The sequence below is a fragment of the Nycticebus coucang genome, chromosome 10, assembly GCF_027406575.1.
Source record: "Nycticebus coucang isolate mNycCou1 chromosome 10, mNycCou1.pri, whole genome shotgun sequence".
In the NCBI taxonomy this organism is placed as follows: domain Eukaryota; kingdom Metazoa; phylum Chordata; class Mammalia; order Primates; family Lorisidae; genus Nycticebus; species Nycticebus coucang.
This window is the reverse complement of record NC_069789.1, coordinates 86,144,800-86,165,030: the sequence shown is the minus strand read 5'-3', so window position 1 is coordinate 86,165,030 and position 20,231 is coordinate 86,144,800. Positions and strand designations below refer to the sequence as shown.

General features: G+C 35.1%; 1 protein-coding gene and 1 non-coding gene across 7 annotated transcripts in view; both read right to left on the bottom strand.

Moving 5' to 3' along the window:
• COP1 (COP1 E3 ubiquitin ligase) overlaps positions 1-20,231 on the bottom strand; it is a 249,419-nt gene that overhangs the window by 25,736 nt on the left and 203,452 nt on the right. The window lies entirely within an intron of this gene.
• On the bottom strand, positions 10,702-10,840 carry LOC128598004 (small Cajal body-specific RNA 3). The gene has a single exon (XR_008383527.1). It is a non-coding gene; the product is annotated as a small Cajal body-specific RNA 3 (non-coding RNA).

The window sequence follows — 20,231 nt, the reverse complement described above, 5'->3', positions numbered from 1 at the left end:
TTATTTCAAAGACGCAGCCAGAGAACCCAAGAGTGATCCAATGTTCTGTTCCTTCAGTGACCTCTCACCCCTTCCCCTCACAGGGAAGTATCATTTATCTTATCCCTTAACAAAACTCTTCAATTCATGTGTATGAAGTTAAATAAGTGAATTCTTGGGGGAAAAAAATTTATATTAACTTGAATGGGATCAGAATAAGCCACTACTGAATGGGAGTAGGTGGAAGATAATAACTGTATCTTCAAACAGTTCAAAATTTGTTTTTTGAAGTAAATATAATAAAACTTTGTTGTTGAGACAGAGCCTCATTTTGTCATCCTTGGTAGAGTGCCATGGTGTCACAGCTCACAACAACCTCCAACTCTTGAGCTAAACGATTTTCTTGCTTCAGCTTCCTGAGTAGCTGGGACTACAGGCACCTGCCACAATGTCTGGCTATATTTTAGAGACGGGGTCTTGCTCTCGCTCAGGCTGGTCTCGAACCTGTGAGCTCAGGTGATCTACCCACCATGGCCTCCCAAGTGCTGGGATTACAGGCGTGAGCCACTGTGCCTGGCATAATGAAAAATCTTTAAATAAACATGATTATAATATGTGAGGCCAACCATAACATTTTTTAAATGATGAATGTTAAATCTGGGTGTTTTTTGTTATTCTCATTTTCTAAGACAAAATTAGATGGAGAAAAAATGCTGAATAAATTATTCCATACCTACCTAACTGCATTGTGTACTTCTAAATCTCTCCTCTACCTGCTGGTACGATAATACTCTTAACGGACACTCTCATGTTCCTACACAGTGGGCTTTAGGAACTACCTAATGCTTACAGAAAAAATATCAAATTCTTTTCTCCCCCCCCCCCCCCCAGCATGGCATTCAAGACTATACAATCTGGTAGCTTCTATGGGTACCAGAGTTCTACACGTGACCATCTTCCTGAGACTACTTTATCAGAAGTTTTTTTTTGTGTGTGAGATAAGAGTCTCACTATGTCGCCCTGTGTAGAATGCCGTGGCGTCATAGCTCACAGCAACCTCAAACTCTTTTTGGACTTAAGCGATTCTCCTGTCTCAACCTCACAGGTAGCTGGGACTACAGATGCCCGCCACAACACTTAGCTATTTTTTGGCTGTAGTTGTCATTGCTGTTTAGCAGGCACAGGCCGGGCTCAAACCAGCCACCTCCGGTGTATGTGGCTGGTGCTCTAGCTGCTTGAGCTACAGGCGCCAAACCTTATCAGAAGTTTTCTAAACATCCATTACATTTCACTTGATCTGCACCTTTGTTTACACAGATGTCCAGCCTAGAGGCAATATAGCAGATAGAGTATGGGTTTTAGAGCCAGGCAAACCTGGGTTCAAATCTCAACTTTTTTTTTATTAAATCATAGCTGTGTACATTAATGCAATCATGGTCAAATCCCAACTTTACTCCTCAATTAGTTGTGTAATTGTGGGCAAATTCAAGCTTCAATTTCACTTGTAAACAAAAGTCAAGCATAAATACCTTAAAAGATTGATGGCGATGGTCTTTCTTTCTTTTTTTTTTTTTTTGAGACAGAGTCTCTCATTTGTTGCCTTCGGTAAAGTGCAGAGAAGTCACACATCACAGCAACCTCAAACTCTTGGACTCAAGCAATTTTCTTGTCTTAGCCTCCCAAGTAGCTAGGACTACAGGCACCTGCCACAACACCCAGCTATTTTTTTTAGAGACGAGGTCTTGCTCTGGTTGAGGCTGGTCTTAACCTGTGAGCTCATGCAATCCACCTGCCTCGGCTTCCCAGAGTACTAGGATTATAGGAGTGAGCACCATGCCTGGCCTTGATGGTGATTATTTTAAATTAAGATAGTACTTAGTATAATGACTGGTTGGTATTTAATAGATGTGGGTTTGTTTATGGTCTTCTGTCAAAGCACTTTCTTTCCTTCTGCCTCATACTTTGTAAAATCTTTTACATCTATAAGGGTCAGTTCAAAAGCCTACATACTCATATCGCCTTACACAGTTCTCTAAGTTAGAAGTAATCTCTTTCAACTTATTAAGAATTGCTTAATTTAAAATTATTTTCATAGCAACAAAAATAATTTTATAGTTGGGGGTCACCACAACATGAGGAACTGTATTAAAGGATCATGGTATTAGGAAGGTTGAGAACCACTGCTCTAGGGTCAGTCATTTCAGTGACAAATGTTGTTTAAGAATTTCTTTTATTCAGGCTCATGCCATCGTTGTTTATTAATATTTATGTTTACTAGGTTATAAAGCACCCAAATGCAGAAACATATTTTTATGTTGTACCGTTAACTATTTAATGAATTAAAAACAAGTATAGTTGTCACAGTTATGTGGCAGTTATGTGGATCAGTATATAAAATGTTAAAGATCTCAGGAGTTTGAGACCAGCCTGAGTAAGACACCATCTCTACTAAAAATGGAAAAATTAGCCAGGCATCATGGTATGTGTCTGTAGTTCCAGCTACTTGGGAGGCTGAGAAAGGAGAATTGTTTGAGTCTAGGGGTTAGAGGTTACAGTGAGCTATGATGCCATGACATTCTATCCAGAACCACAGAGACTCTATCTCTAAATAAATAAATAAATAAATAAATAAAGACAATAGCAACATTATTTATCAATTGATCATTTACCTTAAGCCACCTATTTTTCTCAATACTTTCCATGTATTTACTTCCACATTAAGTGGAAGATACTATTATTTTAATTTCATCAAAGAGGAAAAGAAAACACAGAAAAGTTGAATAACTTGCCTGAAGCCTCAGAGCTATTACTCAATGGCAAGAAAAAGTAAATCTGGTAAATTGGCTCTGGAACTCTTAATCATAACATCACCCTAAGACAGAAGATATAAAGGACATAAGGCCCATCCTCCATCCTTAGATGTTCAAATAAGGATTCGCTAAAAATTCAGAAACATTTTATCCCCTCAAACATCTTTATGTTTTATGTCCTAAAACTAAGGCAGGCAAGTCCTTGAAAATTTTATCTGAAGGGGAGCCTAGAATATGAGCTTGAGTCTCTCTTTGAGGCAGCAAAACACTATTAGTGATGCTGAAAATGTAAAGTACACTGAAATACTATTCACATTTGTCCTCCAAAAGCAAAAGCTGCAGTTGACATGGCCAGTGAAAATTAATGTAAGCACTTCTGCCTTCAACACTTTGTTCTGTAAGCACTGAATTTTCTTCTTAAAGTGTCCACTATGTTTAAACTGCACATCCATTTGAGCCCTTTAACAAGCATTTGGTAAATGGAAATGGTAAATCACTCTGTACAACTTATTGTGTCTGCAAAAACAGTTCCCTAGAGGACACAGAACAATGAGGAAGATGGCAGAATTTAATATCCTTCCTTAAATAAATAAAATTTGAGGTGACTAGGCTTTAAACAAGGAACATTCACAATTTATATTATATCTATTAATTCCTTAATATTGTCTCCAAACAGCCTCTTGTTTTTATTGGTCAAAAGCATTCTCTTTATAAACACAGGCATCGTGTTTTCTCAATGCCAGAAAACAGAGTGTTAATTTGCAGAGATGATTCTGTGTCACTAAAAATAAAAGACCATATCTGCCTTAAGCTCTTTTCATACCAAGGTTATCAACATAAGGGTATGGGCTTTTATTTCATTTTTTTTCTCTCTTTGGGGTGGAAGGATATTCGTATTTGTATTCCAACTGGATTCTTGAAACTAAAATGTCTTCTCTTCTCATGTAGGAGTTCATGGATTCTGTTTATAGTCAGATCTGATTTTCACTCAGGATCCTGCAGCCACAGGACACTTTCAAATAAATTTTCCCTTTCAGCTTTTCATTTTATGCATGATCTATGGCTGATTTACAAATATCTCCCTTTGAGATGTGGTACATATATAATATGCAGAGATTCTTAGATGTTTTTCTTCAATTCATATTGTTAAGTAATCCTCTACAATAGTCCAATTTCATCGCTTTTTTTCTTCGCACCATCCCAAACCTTTATGTACTTCCCCATAGTAACCTCCAATTTAAATAGAAAAGACAGAAAATATTCAAAGTGCTAACATTTTGTTACTCATCTTGTTGAGTCACAGTCGATTTTTTAACAAGCAGATTTATTCTTTTATTAAAACCACTTTATAGCAGATCTTTTTTAAGAATCAAATTTTTATTTTTGGATCTCAGAGTTAAATGCATTTCACTTTTGTGTGATTTGAAACACAGAGTATTTATTTACCTTAATATAGACATAAATCTACGTTGTACATGGAGGGGACGTGAGAGAACATACAGAGATATTCAAGCATAGGTGTATTAGTCCATTTGCACTGCTATAAAGGAAATACACAAGGCTTGGTAATCTATATAGAAATGTGTTTTATTTGGCTAACAGTTCTGCAGTTTGTACAAGAAGCATGGCGCCAGCAACTTCCCATCAAGGTGGAAGATGAAGAGGGGAAGCAGGCATACCACATGGTGACAGCAGGAATAAGAGAGAGAGAGGTGGTAGTGCCAGGCTCTTTTAAACAACCAGCTCTCTCATGAACTAATGAAGTAGGAACTAATTACTGAGGGGAGGGCACCACTCCATTCAGGAGGGATGGTCCAATACTGCGGATCAAATTTCAACATGAAATTTGGAAGGGCCCAACATCCAAGCCACATCAATAGGTTCAAAGATGTTCTTCAAATGTTTTAAAATAAATGCCATTTGTAAGCCCAACAGTTTGTGGTTGTCCCCAATTTTTCTTTCTGTATGTGGCTTTTCAAAAAAAAAAAAAAAAAAATTTTTTTTTTTTTTTTTTTTTTTTTTGAGACAGTCTTACTTATTAACCCTTGGTAGAGTGCGGTGACATCAGCGCTCACAGCAACCTCCAAATCTTTGGGCTTAGGCTATTCTCTTGTCTCAGCCTCCCAAGTAGCTGGAACTACAGGCGCCCGCCACAACGCCTGGCTATTTTTTTTGTTGTTGTTGCAGTTTGGCTGGGGCTGGGTTTGAACCCACCACCCTCAGTATATGGGGCCTATATGGGGCCGGCGCCCTACTCACTGAGCCAAAGGCGCCACCCGGCTTTTCAAAATTGATTTGGTAAAAATATATGTAAATATGTCTAAGAAAGAATGAACACAAAACTACAATTACAATCTATCAAAAAGAGGTCTTGCTCTTTAAACTGAAATATCGTTAGCCCTTCCTGCATTCTATAAATGATTCAAGGTTGAGTGAATTAGTTGTATGAATTGTGTTTACAAGATAAGACAATAAATTAATTGTGATCTTAAAAGTTTAAATTCTAAGATTTGTGTCTCATTTACTATTTTACATAGATATATATGTATATGTTTTTTACTTCTGATTAATATGAGGGATAAATGGTTAGGTTATAATGTTTGCTTTTGTTAGGTAAGGTTCCTGTTGTAGTTGCATCCCTCACCCAGAAGATACATCTATTTTTTTTTAAACTTGTACTATTTTCATAGAACTATTTACTGAGCACTATAGGCCAGGTACTTTGTTAAGAACTTCGTATGAATTATTTCACTTAATCTGCATAGCAATCCAGTGAGGATTTCACTATTTTTAGTATCCATTTACAAAGAAAAAGTCTGGGTCTTAGACAATAACGTGTCCAAATTCATATACAAAGCTACAAAATAGCAAAGCCAGGAATCAACTTGTGAAGACTGATAAATACACCACTGTTGGTTTATATCATATTGACCCAGTAAGCTTACCACAGCCTACGCCCCATCTTGAATTTACTAATCAGAAAGGAAGGAGAAAGGGGTCTTAGATGGGTATTTAATGTGTACAGGAGAGTCATGTAGTATATATAGACATTTAGATTACCAAAAGCCTTAATATGTGCAAGATTTGGTCTTTTATATATTTCCCTATTAAGTATGATTTCAAATGATTATCACTAGATGAACAGGCATGGCCACGGGACCAAGATGGCAGAATGCTCCACAGTCAGCATCTAGGGCTTTGCTAGGCCACATGTCACTCCCCTCACCTCTCTAATTCCAATTTGAGAACCAGGAAACTAGAGTTTCTTCATCAAAAGAGACATTTCAAAACCATCCAGTTAAACCCCAAAACCCTTTCTTTTCCACTGCTTAACATGACACTGGGTCCCTTGCAATGTTTTGTTTTTTTTTCATGTATTTACTATACTATACTTTTTATTGTTATCTTAGGGTATACTGCTACTTACATTAAAAAAAAAGTTCACTGTAAAACAGCCTCAAGCAGGTCCTTTGGGAGATATTCCAGAAGAAGGCATTTTTATTTATTTATTTATTTATTTTGAGATAGAGTCTTACTATGTCAACCTTGGTAGAGTGCCAGCTGTGGTATCACAGCTCACAGCAACCTTAAACTCTTAGGCTTAAACAATTCTCTTGCCTCAGCCTCCCAAGCAGCTGAGACTACAGGCACTCGCCACAATGCCCGACTATTTGTTGTTGTTGTTGTTGTAGCAGCTGTCATTGTTGTTTAGCAGGCCTGAACTGGGTTTGAACCTACCAGTCTAGTGTATGTGGCTGATGCCCTAGTTGCTCAGCTACAGGTGCCAAGCCAAGAAGGCATTTATTATTATCATTATTATTATTATTTTGAGGATTCATTGAGGGTACAAAGAATTAGGTTACACTGATTGTGGTTGTTAGATAAACTCCCTCTTGTAATTGTGTCCTGCTCCCAAGAGGTGTGCCATATACCATGATCCTCTCTCTCCTCTCCCATTTCCCTCATTCTTTCTTGTATTACATCATATACTGCCTTCATATTAGAACTGAGTACAGTGAATTCTTGCTTCTCCATTCTTATGATGCTTTACAAAGAAGAATGTGTTCCACCTCCATCCAGGTTAATATAATAATGTCTTAGGGTATATAAAATGAATGTCCACTCATCAGTAGCTTTTGTACACACCAATAACAGCCAAGTTAAGAAGCAAATCAAGGATACAATTCCCTTTACAGTAGCTTCAAAGAAAATGAAATACTCAGGAATATACCTAGCAAAAGAGATGAAAGATTTTTTTCAAAGAGAAGCATGAAACCCTAAGAAAAGAAATTCAGGAGACAGTAACAAATGGAAGAACATACCATGTTCTTGGCTGGGAAGAATCACTTGTCAAAATGTCTATTCTACCCAAAGCAGTCTACAGATTCAATGCAATTCCCATTAAAATTCCAATATATTTTGCAGAACTAGAAAAAATAGTACTTCATTTTGCATGGAACCAGAAAAAAAACCTGTATAGTTAAGGCTATTCTTGGTAATAAAAACAAAATTGGAGGCATTATCCTACCTGACTTTAGGCTATATTTCAAGTCCACAGTAATCAAAACAGCATGGTATTGGCACAAAAATAAAGACACAGATGTAAGGAACAGAATAGAAAAGAGATGAAACCAGTCTCTACTTGCCATCTGAACTTTGATAAACCAAAAAGCATACAGTGGGAAAAAGAATCCCTATTTAACGAATGGTGCTGGGAGAACTGGATAACCACATGTAAAATTAGGCTGAAACTTGACCCATACCTTTCATCCCTTACAAAAATTGACTCAAGATGAGTAAGAGACTTGAATCTAAGACACGAAACGATAAAAATTTTAGAAGAAAGTGTGAGTTAAACTCTTGATGATGTTGGACTGGGGAAAGACTTTATGATAAAGACTTCAGCAGTCATCCCAAGGGATAAAAATTAACAAATGGGAGCTGAAAAGCTTCTGCACAGCTAAGGACACACTGAGTAAAGCAAAAAGACAATCTTCAGAATGGGAAAAGATATTTTCAGGTTATTAATCTGACAAAGGGTTGATAACTAGAATCTACAGAGAACTCAAATTAACCAACAGAAAAAGTATAAACAATCCCATCTACCTCTGGGCAAGAGATATGAACAGAACCTTCTCTGATGAAGACAGATGAATGGCTAATGAACATTTGAAAAAAACGTTAATCATCCCTGATCATCAGAAAAATGCAAATCAAAACCACCCTGAGATATCACCTAACCCCAGTGAGAACTGCCCACATAACAAGCCCAATCTTAAACTATAAAGATTATTATGAATAAAAAAATTACAGTTATAACCTTTGATTAACAGAATGGGCCTTTATTTTAATAACATAGGTTATCTTTAATTTTTTTTGTTTCATACAAATACCCCCTCTTATAAATAACTAATGGGAGGAAATGATGTATACTGCTATTCAAAAGGACTTCTAAATCTAGTATATTTGCTGCCAAAGCAAGCATAAGACTTCTAGATTTATATATATATAAGTTTTATATATATATAAATATATATATTTTGAGACAGAGTCTCACTTTGTTGCCCTCATTGAGTGCCATGGCATCATAGCTCACAGCAACCTCAAACTCTTGGGCTCAAGTGATCCTCCTGCCTCAGCCTCCCAAGTAGCTGGGACTACAGGTGCCTGCCACAACACCTGGCTATTTTTAGAGATGAGGTCTTGACCTGGCTCAGGCTGGTCTTGAACCTGTGAGCTCAGGCAACCTACCTGCTGTGGCCTCCCAGAGTGATAGGATTATAGGCGTGAGCCACCCAGCCTGGCCTACATTTATTTTTTCAATTCTGAAATTTTCAAGCTTTATCAATAAGATCTTTCTGAATGACCAATAGAAACATTCCATATTCAAGATTTTTTATAAACACTTTCTAAGACAAAGTGGACCAGATCTTTTATGGTAAACTGATGATGTTCTGGGTGCTAGGTATTTCTTTTATGTTATGTACAGATTTTTTTAAGAAAGGTAGTAATCATTGGCAAAAGACATGACTGCATATGAAATTCAAACTTTATCTTAAAAGAACCTAATGTGATTAGGAATAAAAATCACTAAGAATGCACCTCTATTAAAATCACAAGATTCTGTCACATTTTGTTCTTCACCCCTGCTTTTTTTTCCGTTAAGACTTAATCATTTGGGTGGTGCCTGTGGCTCAAGGAGTAGGGTGCCGGCCCCATATACCGGGGGTGGCGGGTTCAAACCTGGCCCCAGACAAAAACTGCAAAAAAAAAAAAAAGACTTAATCATTTTATTTGAGATCCAAAGAGACTTGTATTCACAATTAGGTTAGGTATAACACAAGTTGTTCTCAGGGGTGGATGTTAATCTGGTACAGCTATACCATTACTCACCTTATTGTCCCTGATTTTAGCATAAATTATTTCTATTCCATAAAAGTAGTTATATTCCATTCAATCTTAATAGTACAATAGTATACAGTGAATATCCATTTCCAATGGGGATTAAAGTATGTATTGTGAGAATAAAAGTCTGAGCTCCCACAAAACTTGAAATAGCAAAGTAGGCTGTTCTATTAATTAATGTTATTGGTATAGTGTAAGAAATATTCATTTGCCTTTATATTCAAATAATCCTACCTTTGATTAACATCATTAGTTCTGACTTGTTATACGATATACGATTCCTATATTTATATATCTGGTTTGAGAAGAAGCCAACTGTCATCTACTACATTTTAGAGGAGTCTGGAGGAGCCAGCTTAAGAGGCATATGTGATCTGGCAGGAAAGAGTGAGTAAACATGTATGTAGTTACATGTAAGAAGAAATTGAAGAGCATGGTACCATGCTCTTTGAGTAGACTCAAGATGATACAAGTACCAAAAAGGATTTAAGAAAATAAGGAAAAGTAAATTTCTTGGCCTTGGTTGAGACATCCCAGAAAGTGATAAAGAATGTGACAGGGACAGTTATCAAATGTTATGGTCAACATAAGTTTAGCTAGTTTTGGTCACAGGCATTTTTTTTCCTTTTGAGTTATACCTATATATTTGTATTACTGATTTTTAATTGAAGGTTGTTTTAGTGAAGGGTCTTTGATCTAGATTTGAATTTATTATTCAAAGAAATGGAGAAAAAATGAATACAATGAGTAGAGAATCTTAAAATTACTCATTAAAAGAACAGAGCAGACTAAGAACTTCTAAAGGACCTAGAAAAATAAAGCTACTCAATCAATGAATGTATAATACAAAAACTGCTCAGGGTAACTGGATTTCAGAACCACAAACAAGGATCTTTACACAATTAGTTATAAATAAACCTGGCTGTGACTTGCTTATCGTATACACCTTGGTCCTGTATATCAGACCACAGTGCATTAGAAATGCCACTGTTGCTTCCACCTCTATTTTTCCTCTTCCACAATTTACACCAGAACTTACGTCATGAAAGACCAAGATTTCAAATTTACTACTGAGAAGTTAATGCTCAGCCTGAACTTAGCCTGGTATATACTTATGAGGTTATATAAACTATATTTTGCAAACATTACTTTCTTAATGAGAAACCAATTCTTAATGAGAAAAACTTCATGGAAGCTACTCAATTAGCTCTTTCATATCTAAAATATCAAATGACCTTTATTGACACCCCTGGATTGTTAAGCCAATGTAACCCATTAAAAAATAGTATTTCTACATTTATTCTACTTCCTGGCTACAGGTTCCTTGAACATCAAACAACCAACTAATAATATCTATTTTTAAAAATCATAACATGCCTCAAAAACCAGTTAAGATAGAGAAAGAAATAATTGTACTTGGTTATCCACTGTAAAAATAATCCAATACATTTAACCACCAAAGATATTGAACAAAAGGAGAATAGGTTTTGGAGCGACAGTTTTAAATGATGTATGGAGGGGAACGATCAGACTTAGCCAGCTGTCCTAAGTCAGACAGAGACCTCCATGTTTATGTAGGATTGCTGCAATCTGTAGACAAGGTATTTTTTCATTTGTCCACATGGTTGGTGCCTGCAGCTTCCATTTTTGGTGTACTTCATTATTAAGAAGGATTCATTATCCAGTCTTCCTATATTTCAACTTCCTAAATGCATCAAATTCTCATTTAAACACATTTTAATGCATTCAAATATGCCAAATTAAAAAAATAAGGATTCAGGTAACAGAAAAAGAACAATTAAAAAGACACACTGAACATACAAAGTGATCTTTAGTCTGGGAGAAAAGGTTATAAAGAACAAATATAAAAGGAAGAGGAAGAGGAATTAAGATACACAAAAACCATACATTTGCCAAGTGACCTTAATCAACTTCATTATCCTTGACGCACAGCATTCAAATATTATCTCCAAACACCTTCAACTTGCATCACATCAGTATCTCTGGACCCTGGATAATCTCCCGAATAAGCTTGAGAACAATGTGCTTACAGTGATAAATATGGAGGGTACTAAAAAAAAAAATTGTATCCATATTTTAAGAAAGGAAAAAAGCTCAAATACTGGTATTTTATAGCATTTTATTACATATGAATCCCATGGGGAGTTTGTTAAAAATGGAGGTCTCGGAGCTTCCAATTTGATGAACACACAGAAGTACTAAGAAGGTAGAATGCCTACAGAGAGCAGGAAACCTCCGCATGTCCCATTCCCAACTCCTCATTACCCTGCCCTATGCATTGCTTCCATTTGGCTGCTCCTGAGCTGTTCCTTTATACATAAATTAGTAAATATCTGGTAGAATTTGGCTGATTAAACATCAGGACATGGTGCATTTTGGGAGACACATCTTTGCCTCCAGCTTTAAGGTCCTGATTTACTACTCACATTACTAGAGTATTCTAGCCTTCGTTTTTGCCACTGATGAGACCAAAAAGAACTCTAGCCTATTATGCAATGTCTTCCTTTCATAAGAGCAATTAGGTACTTAAAATCTCAAACCCTACTTAAAGACTGTCTGTGGTCTTTTGGTCTCTTTGAAAGATTTAGAGACCAAATCCAAGGGGTCTCCCTTGGTAACAGCATTACCACATGTAACAAACAGAAATGAAGTACAGGAAAGGGTATGCGGGAATGGTAAGCATCAAAATCAAAGGCATAAAGTTTCAAAAAAAACCCTGAAAGAACCCCTAAACCCAGCACAGGTTAGTTGAAAATCTGTATATGCAGTTCAGTGTTGCTGGAGTATAAAATGAGCCTATGCAAGTGGTAGGTGACCGTGCTGGAGAGGGAGGTGAGTGCATGATGAAAATAGCTGTCAGATGTCACATGAAGCGGCTCAGATTTTATTCTGTAACCACTGAGGAATCATTGACAGATTTTAAACAGTAAGATAAATGAGCTGAGAACTATTAAGAAGTAATGGTAGGAGATGATGAGAGCCTAAATTAATGGTAGGTGGCAGAGTAGTATGGTTGAAAATTGAGATGGACTCAAGATACACTAAAAGAAAAACATGATCAGATTTGTGCATAGACACATACCACCCTGATTTTACACTTGTGTGACAGTCTTCAACATTTTAAAACTCTATACTTAACCAAATTTGACTTTAAATTTATGAAATGCTAGGAAATTGAACTGTACTTATTAAAATTAAAAAAAAAAATCAATCCACTATTTTTCATGTGATAGTAAATCATTGCAATTGCAATATTGTTTGAGTTTTTATAGCAAGTCCCTGGATTTAGTAAGTACAATGTCAAATTGTGATAAACGTATATTCACATATGTCAAGTTGATATAAAGATCTCAGATAAATTATTAGGAAAATTTAACTCTCAGGAAGACCAACGAATAGCTAACAAACATATGAAAAAATGCTCATTATCCCTAATCATCAGAGAAATGCAAATCAAAACCACCCTGAGATATCACCTCACCCCAGTTGAGAATAGCCAACATCACAAAGTCCCAAGCTGCAGATGCTGGCACTGATGTGGAGAGAAAGGAATACTTTACACTGTTGGTAGGACTGCAAATTAATATAGCCGCTTTGGACAGAAGTATGGAGAATCCTCAAAGAACTTAAATTAGACCTCCCATTTGACCCCAGCAATCCCACTACTACGCATCTACCCAGAAGAAAGAAAATCATTTCATCATAAGGACATTTGCACTAAATGTGTACTATAGCTCAATTTGCAATTGTCAAATTGTGGAAACAACCTAAATGTTCACCTATCCAGGAATGAATTAACAAGCTGTGGTTATGTATACCATGGACTACTACTCAGCTACTAAAAAGATGGTGACTTTACATCTTTTGTATTAACCTGGATAGAGTTAGAACACATTCTTCTTAGTAAAGTACCATAAGAATGAAGACCAAGAATCCAATGTACTCAATTCTAATATAAAGCCAGTGGACAGTCTAATAAAAGCCCACGTAAGAGGAAAACTCAAATCTACTCAAGGTGGGGGGGACCAGGAATGCAGAAGCAGGGAGAGGGGAGGAGAGTGGGAAATGGGTGTGCTCTAACTTAATGGGCACAATGTTAGGGTGTATAGCACACATCTTGGGGACCAGACAAAATTATAATAGGGGGTGTACTTAACAAATGCAAACAGTGTAATCTAATTCTTTGTACCTTCATAATCAATCTAAAACAATAAAAAAATAAGTAATTTAAAAGTCCTTAATGGTTAAGATCATGTTGAATCTCAACTTCCAGATAGCCTAAATACTTTCTCCACATTTTAAAAATTCTTGTCCCTGGCTAAATTTGTATTGAAAGCTTCATCAGAAACCAAATTGCAAACATGATTTTATGTTACTTGCTACTGCAAGTTTGAAATGAAATTGTCTTTTGTAATTGATAACCCTTTTGTCACTAGATGAAACACTGCATGTTATATGGGGGCAGAGGCAGTACAGGTGGCAATACTGTATGTAACATGAGGCAGGGCTGGAGAATTAGCAGCATAAATAATGAGTGGGAAAATGTAAGATTTGAAAGGTTTCCATTCTTCTGACATGTATTATACCATATTTTGAAAAAGGTAACCATCCCTAAAATATTATAAGAAATAAAATGTCTATTTGCTCTTAATGCAGTTCAGAAATATGTTGAAGTAATACACAGATTCAAATAGCAAGAAACAAGTCAAAGATAATTAAAAGTGATTATTAAAAACCCTTATATTTTATTTGTAGGAGTAATATGAATATTAGAAACCAAAGGGCTGAGCTTAGAGGAAGAGAGCTAGAAGTAGTTGTGCAACAAGAAAACAAACAGGCTGTACAACTGCAAATTAAGGACATTTCTTGAACATATTGGAGAACTGAGGTTATAGGCCAAACAACCTGAAATTATTATATGTCACTTGTAGGAAAAACAGTGCCTGAACATTTGCTTACCAGGCACAAAAATAACTATATAAGCTAGTAGAATGACTTAGCTAAAAATGTTTATAGAAATATTAAAGGTTGAGTGTGGGCTAGCATGAATGTGAAGTCCTAGGGACCACCACAGATCTTATGGGTGCAGAGGTGCACCCTCTTGCAGGCTTTTCCTCTATGAAACCTACCGGGGAATACTGGGGAAAAGCCTGAAAAATATTTTCATGTTCCTTGTGTTTCATGGCACAAGGAACACTAACAGTCTCCAAAAGGTCATTCATAGGTTATAACTGGGTTATAGCTTTCATGTGAAGAATAGGGAGAAGGGGGAAAGGGAGGGGAGGGAGGGGGGAGGTAGGTGGAGGGAGGGGGATTAATGGGATTACACCTGCGCTGCATCTTACAAGGGTATATGTGAATCCTAGTAAATGTGGAATGTAAAGTTCTTAGCAAAATAACTAAGAAAATGCCAGGAAAGTTATGTTAACTAGTGTGATGAAAATGTGTCAAACGGTCTATGAACCAAGTGTATGGTGCCCCATGATCATACTAATGTACACATCTATGATTTAATAAAAAAAAAAAAAAAGGTCATTCAGACTCAAAATGCTACTCACTCACCTCTCCTCTATGTCCCCCACAGGGGAGGTGGAGAGGGAGGAATTGTAGCCTGAGGGCACCGGTAGAACCCTGTAGCTTGGAGAAAGAAATAGGAAACAAAATGACCCTTGATGGTAGGGTGGGAACACATGCTAAGCCTTGCACTAATTACATTTGGAAAAGGGCTAGAAACAATTGTGAAGTCCACATCCTAATACCTAGGCTCAGTTTCTTTCTGACTTAGATTTATCATTAATTAGAACATTAAAGAACACCCCTCCTCCCTGCACAAAAAGCACCTTAAATGATGACAACATCAGAATATAGCAAGGAACAGATTCTTTCTCAGAATGAGTGCAAAGACAGACCATTCTTCTAAGTAAAATGTGTACCTATTATTAAATTGGAACTTTTTAATCAAAAAATTTAGTTTGGTTGAGATATAAATGACATAAAATAAATTGCATGTATTTTAAATGTACAATTTGATAAGCTTTGATATACATGTATGCACATTAAATTATCACAATTAAAACACTAAAGATGGCTCACTGCCAAAAATTTTCTCATGTTCCTTTGTAATCCCTTCCTTGTCCATTCTTCTCTACAGTTCCTCCTTTCTCTTTCTCCTCCTAAATTGATTTGCTTTTTGACAATAATGATTGGCTTGCATTAAAAAAAAGACCCCAAATCCAACAGAGAAAACATATTGAGAAAAATCTTCTAGTGGCAAACTGACACTCTAAACAGAAGATATCATTATAGAAACTTAAAACCTGAGGTGCACCGAGGATAACCCTAACAACAACGAACCAAAATTATGACTAGATTCACACAGCTCCCACACGGAAAGGCTTGCAGGAAATAAAAGTGCTTCCAAGTATAAAAAATAATCACTTCAGTATTTACTATTCTATACATTACATCTGGATTTCAACCAGAAATTATAAGAACAGAATGAGAAGAAAAAGAGAAATGAGAAAGTAGAAAAATCATGAATTTCATGTATAAAGGATGATCACACACTGCTTAAAAGAAGTGGTCTTTTTTATTCTAGTATGACTGAGAAGCCATTTTAAAATAGTGAATTTGTGAGTGAGAATGTTAAGCCTACATTACAAATGGGCTTTTTGTAAGACCACTGAGAACCCCATAAGGGATCTGAGAATTTGTTTTGCTACTAAGGATATTTCATGCTTTTTATTTTTAAAGGGAAATTCAGTTGTTAGACCTTAAAAATCCAGTGAAATGCAAAAGGAACAAGTAAGATCTTAACACTTAACAAAAGACAAAACTACGAGGAAATAAAAATATTAGTTATAAACAAGGACTCCTACTGAACTCTGAAGCTGCAAGACTAACTGATTTATTTGGAAAAGTATAATCCTTATTTTATTATGTCATAATATAAAACTGTTTCTAAATGTAAATATCCATGTTAAGTCTCTAGATATGAATTATCCATTCTTACTAGTCAACATTTTGGTTCAATTTATAACACTACAATATTCCACTAGTATAAACATTAAGGATGATCATGTGAATTATAGACTTAGTTGGTTAGCAAAACATGTTAAGAAAAGGGCATATCAGTATTACCTGTGAAACTTATTCTTTAAAAAAAAAGATTACATACATTTAGCTACACATTTCAAACTTGACAAAGGCATTTAGATAGTTTGGCATAAAATATTTTATCTTATTTTAGATAACACTACCATAAGCTCCAGGTCATTTTTTTTGAAAATTATAATAAACAAGCAACTTAAGAGATATGCTTGGTGAGTCACAAAGTCACTGCTTTAGCTGCTTAGGATTTAGAACAACAAAAAGGAACAAAATCTTGAAGTCAACTTTTTATACAATCTATTCCTAAAGATTTCTACTTTTATCAGAAAGCCAAAGATCAAAAAGATGAATAAAAGCAGTACCAACTAACTGCCTATTTATTATAATTCTCTACCATGTGTAAACACTTGGTTATTTAAACCAAAATATTAAGATTCACTTTCTGCCTTCATATTCATCTTTTGGTTATCACAGTTCAAATAAAGAATCTATATTTTCATCCTCATTAATCTGCTTCTCTACAGTTAAAAAAAGACTAATGTAAACAGGCACAAAAGTATATGGTTTCTTCACAACAATCATAATAGACTGACATTTCTTATCTACATAATCAAATTATTCCAATTTTCAGCAGTAATAACTTTTCTATTGTCCTGGGAATAGCCAATGTCAACTCCAGATGGCTTTATTTGGAAATGGAGAGTAAGAGATATAAAAGGCACAAACCCTATAAGGATCACATTAAATATAGGAGACTGTCATGAAAACAACAGTTAATGAGACTACAGAAGTAAAATCCAAAAAATACATTTCTTCTCCCCAGATAGGATACAAGTTTAAATTAGCAGGAGACACTTTTTCTTAAATAATTATTACCTATTTAGTACATACAAAAAAATTTATTTTAGCTTAGTTAATTCCCCTTTAATCACTTGTTAAATATGTTTTTACTTAATGTGAAAATAACCATGTTTTTCCATTAGTATACTTTGGCACATTCAACCAATTCAAATAATATTCATCAAAAACTTTTCAGTAAAAGAAATGATATCCAACATTCCATTTTCCTTCTTTGCACTATTATCATGCAATTTTGGTAAAAACTACCAGACTCAAATCCCTTCCCTTTTCAAAATATTTTGGATGCTTGTAAGCATGCTGTGTTAGTTCTATGCTTTAAGATTGGCATAGGTAGAAGAATAAATACTATTTTTAAGAAAGGATTTAATGAGGAAAAAAGATAAAATTAGATTGGTCAAATGCTATTACAGAAATATAAAAATAACAATAAAATACTTTAAATGTCATGTAGAAGATCTTATAAACCCATTTTTTTGAGATTATTATAAATTAGCCTTAAAAGATCTAATGCAACAAATATTTTCCCAGAGGCTGTCCACACAGAAGTTAATATTAAAGTCAAGGAAAATTCATGTAATTTATTTGGGGAAGAAAAAAATTAACAGGTTTGCTTCAGTTTGTCACCATCTTCTTGTTGTCTCCCTTTTCTACTCGCCCACCCACTCTAGTCTGGACACTAAGAGGAGAGTTGGGGCACTTAGGAGGAGATGGGAGTCTTCCTGGAAGTCAGGGTCCGTGATCAGAATCTTCTTTCCTTCCACTCCCAAGACAGACAAGAGTTCATTCAAATTGGCCCTCTTGCAGTCAGGAAAATTTTCTAAAGTGTTATAAACCATCCAGCTAGAGGAAAGAAGAAAGGAAAGGAAAGATAATAGGGAAAAGGAAAACAGAGTTGAAAGAAGGAAGAAAGAAAAAAAAAAAAGTTCCAATGTTGTCTTCTCAGCATTCACTAAGAAACTCAGGATAAGAAAAAGTTTCTAAGTGTGGGAAGTAAATGTATTTTTAAGGGTAGTAATATTAATACCAAAAATTAAAGACCATATCTTACTTTTTAGTTTTCTGTTTCTTCCTCAAGTGGGTGAGAAGCAAAATCTAACAGACATTAGATAATTCATAATTATATTATTCCCTCTAGCATATGCTTACAAGCAGTTTAGGTCTCTTGGTTACTATGTATAACAAATCTCTTCCCAGTGGTAACATGATTCATCTATTCTTAAACTTGATTGTTCATATAATTTCCAAAGGACGCCTGAGAAATGTTTCAAAAATACAGATCTATATCCTACCCTGAAATATGTATTATATGTCTATAAAATAGAACTTTTTTAAATTTTTTTTTTTTTTTTATTGTTGGGGGTTCATTGAGGGTACAATTAGCTAGGTTACAATGATTGCAATTGTTAGGTAAAGTCCCTCTTGCAGTCATGTCTTGCCCCCATAAAGTGTACACTTTATGATTCTGATAATCAGATTTGAGAATCACGGCATAAATAAATTTTATTATTGATGCTTTCTGCACTTTAATGGAAGCAGACTGGCTTACAGTATTATGTGGCTTCTCAAATGTGTTTTATCTCCCTGGTTTAGTGCAATATGATGCTTTATACAAAAAGAAAATGTTTACTACAAAGAGAAGGATGTCTATTTCGTAGATAAAAACTTACATCAACTTGAAAAATAGATATGTCTTTCTGAGAGAGGAATGATTTGTGAAATAGTGCTAATGTGATGTTGAAGGGAAGGATGAACAGAACATAAATCTAACAAAAATATTAACTCAATAATAAATGCCAATTTCCTGGTAGCTGTATGCATTTAAAATTTTTTGTTGCTTTTGAACACAGTAAAAATAGGTTGGAGACTATATCCCAAGGAGCAAAGCAGTAATTTTGAAGTAATTATATAGGTACACATAAATGGTTCATGTCAGAAAAGCTACTTTTCTTAAAACCGACTCAATCTTGTTATTAGACTAAGTTTTCAGTAAGCCTATTAGATATCAGAAGCATCTCCCCCTTCTATTTCAGCATTTCTTTGGTTTTAATTAATTACACACCAAACACAATAAAAGCTAAGTTTGAAGAATATCATTCATTGCAAAAATTATATATTAGTTTTATGCTATGGTAAACAAGTTGCATAATGCTAGCAGTTATTAAAAATGAATTATGCTAATAGTAAACACATAGCTCTTACTGTGTATCAGAAACTGCTCTAAACACTTTCTTTCACTTTAATGTTAGAATCACTGTAAGAGATAGGTGGCTCTTACCATCACTACATTATAGATGAAGACACAGTGTGGCTAAGGAACTTGATCAAGGTGGCCAAGCTGGTTAAGTGAGGAATCTGAAATTTGGACCTAAGTAGCCTGGCTCCTAAGTCTGTGCTCTTAATCAAAATACAATAAATACTGTGATGTCTTTTTTCAAAGAATTTGCAGGTTAGCAAGAGGCACAAATTACAGTACATGAACATAAATAACAATACAAAGCAAAATATTAATTCATGCAATATTTTTAAAGGCTATCAAGCAAGAGAAATTTAGGTAAAGAAGTAATATGTAAGAATAAATTTTTAGTTAAACACTTCAGAACAGTGTTTCATTATACAACAAAAAGTTTTAATCATTAGAAATAAGAAACAATAAATTTGATTATGACTTAAAAAAAAAAAGGTGCTCTCTGATCTAATATAGTCATAAACTCTGCACAGGAAAATAGGTTCTCAAGCCAAGTTTTGTTGCACTTGGTTTCAAAAAAGGAAAATTACTATCCTGACTACCCCTACATATATTACAGAGTTACAGAAACTTCTACTATGATTTTTGATGTCTCTAGCCACAACAGGAAAATCTGTCCTTAATGACCAATGTTTTTTCTGAGTATAGAAAACAAATTTTTGTCACTACTGAGCTGCTAAAGGAATAATTAATGTCCTTTACAATTAACTATCTATTTAGAATTCGTTACTAAATATGAATGGTCTGCTTCAGAGCTAATAAAACAATAAGGGTACCTGCAGTCTCAGCAGAAGTATTAT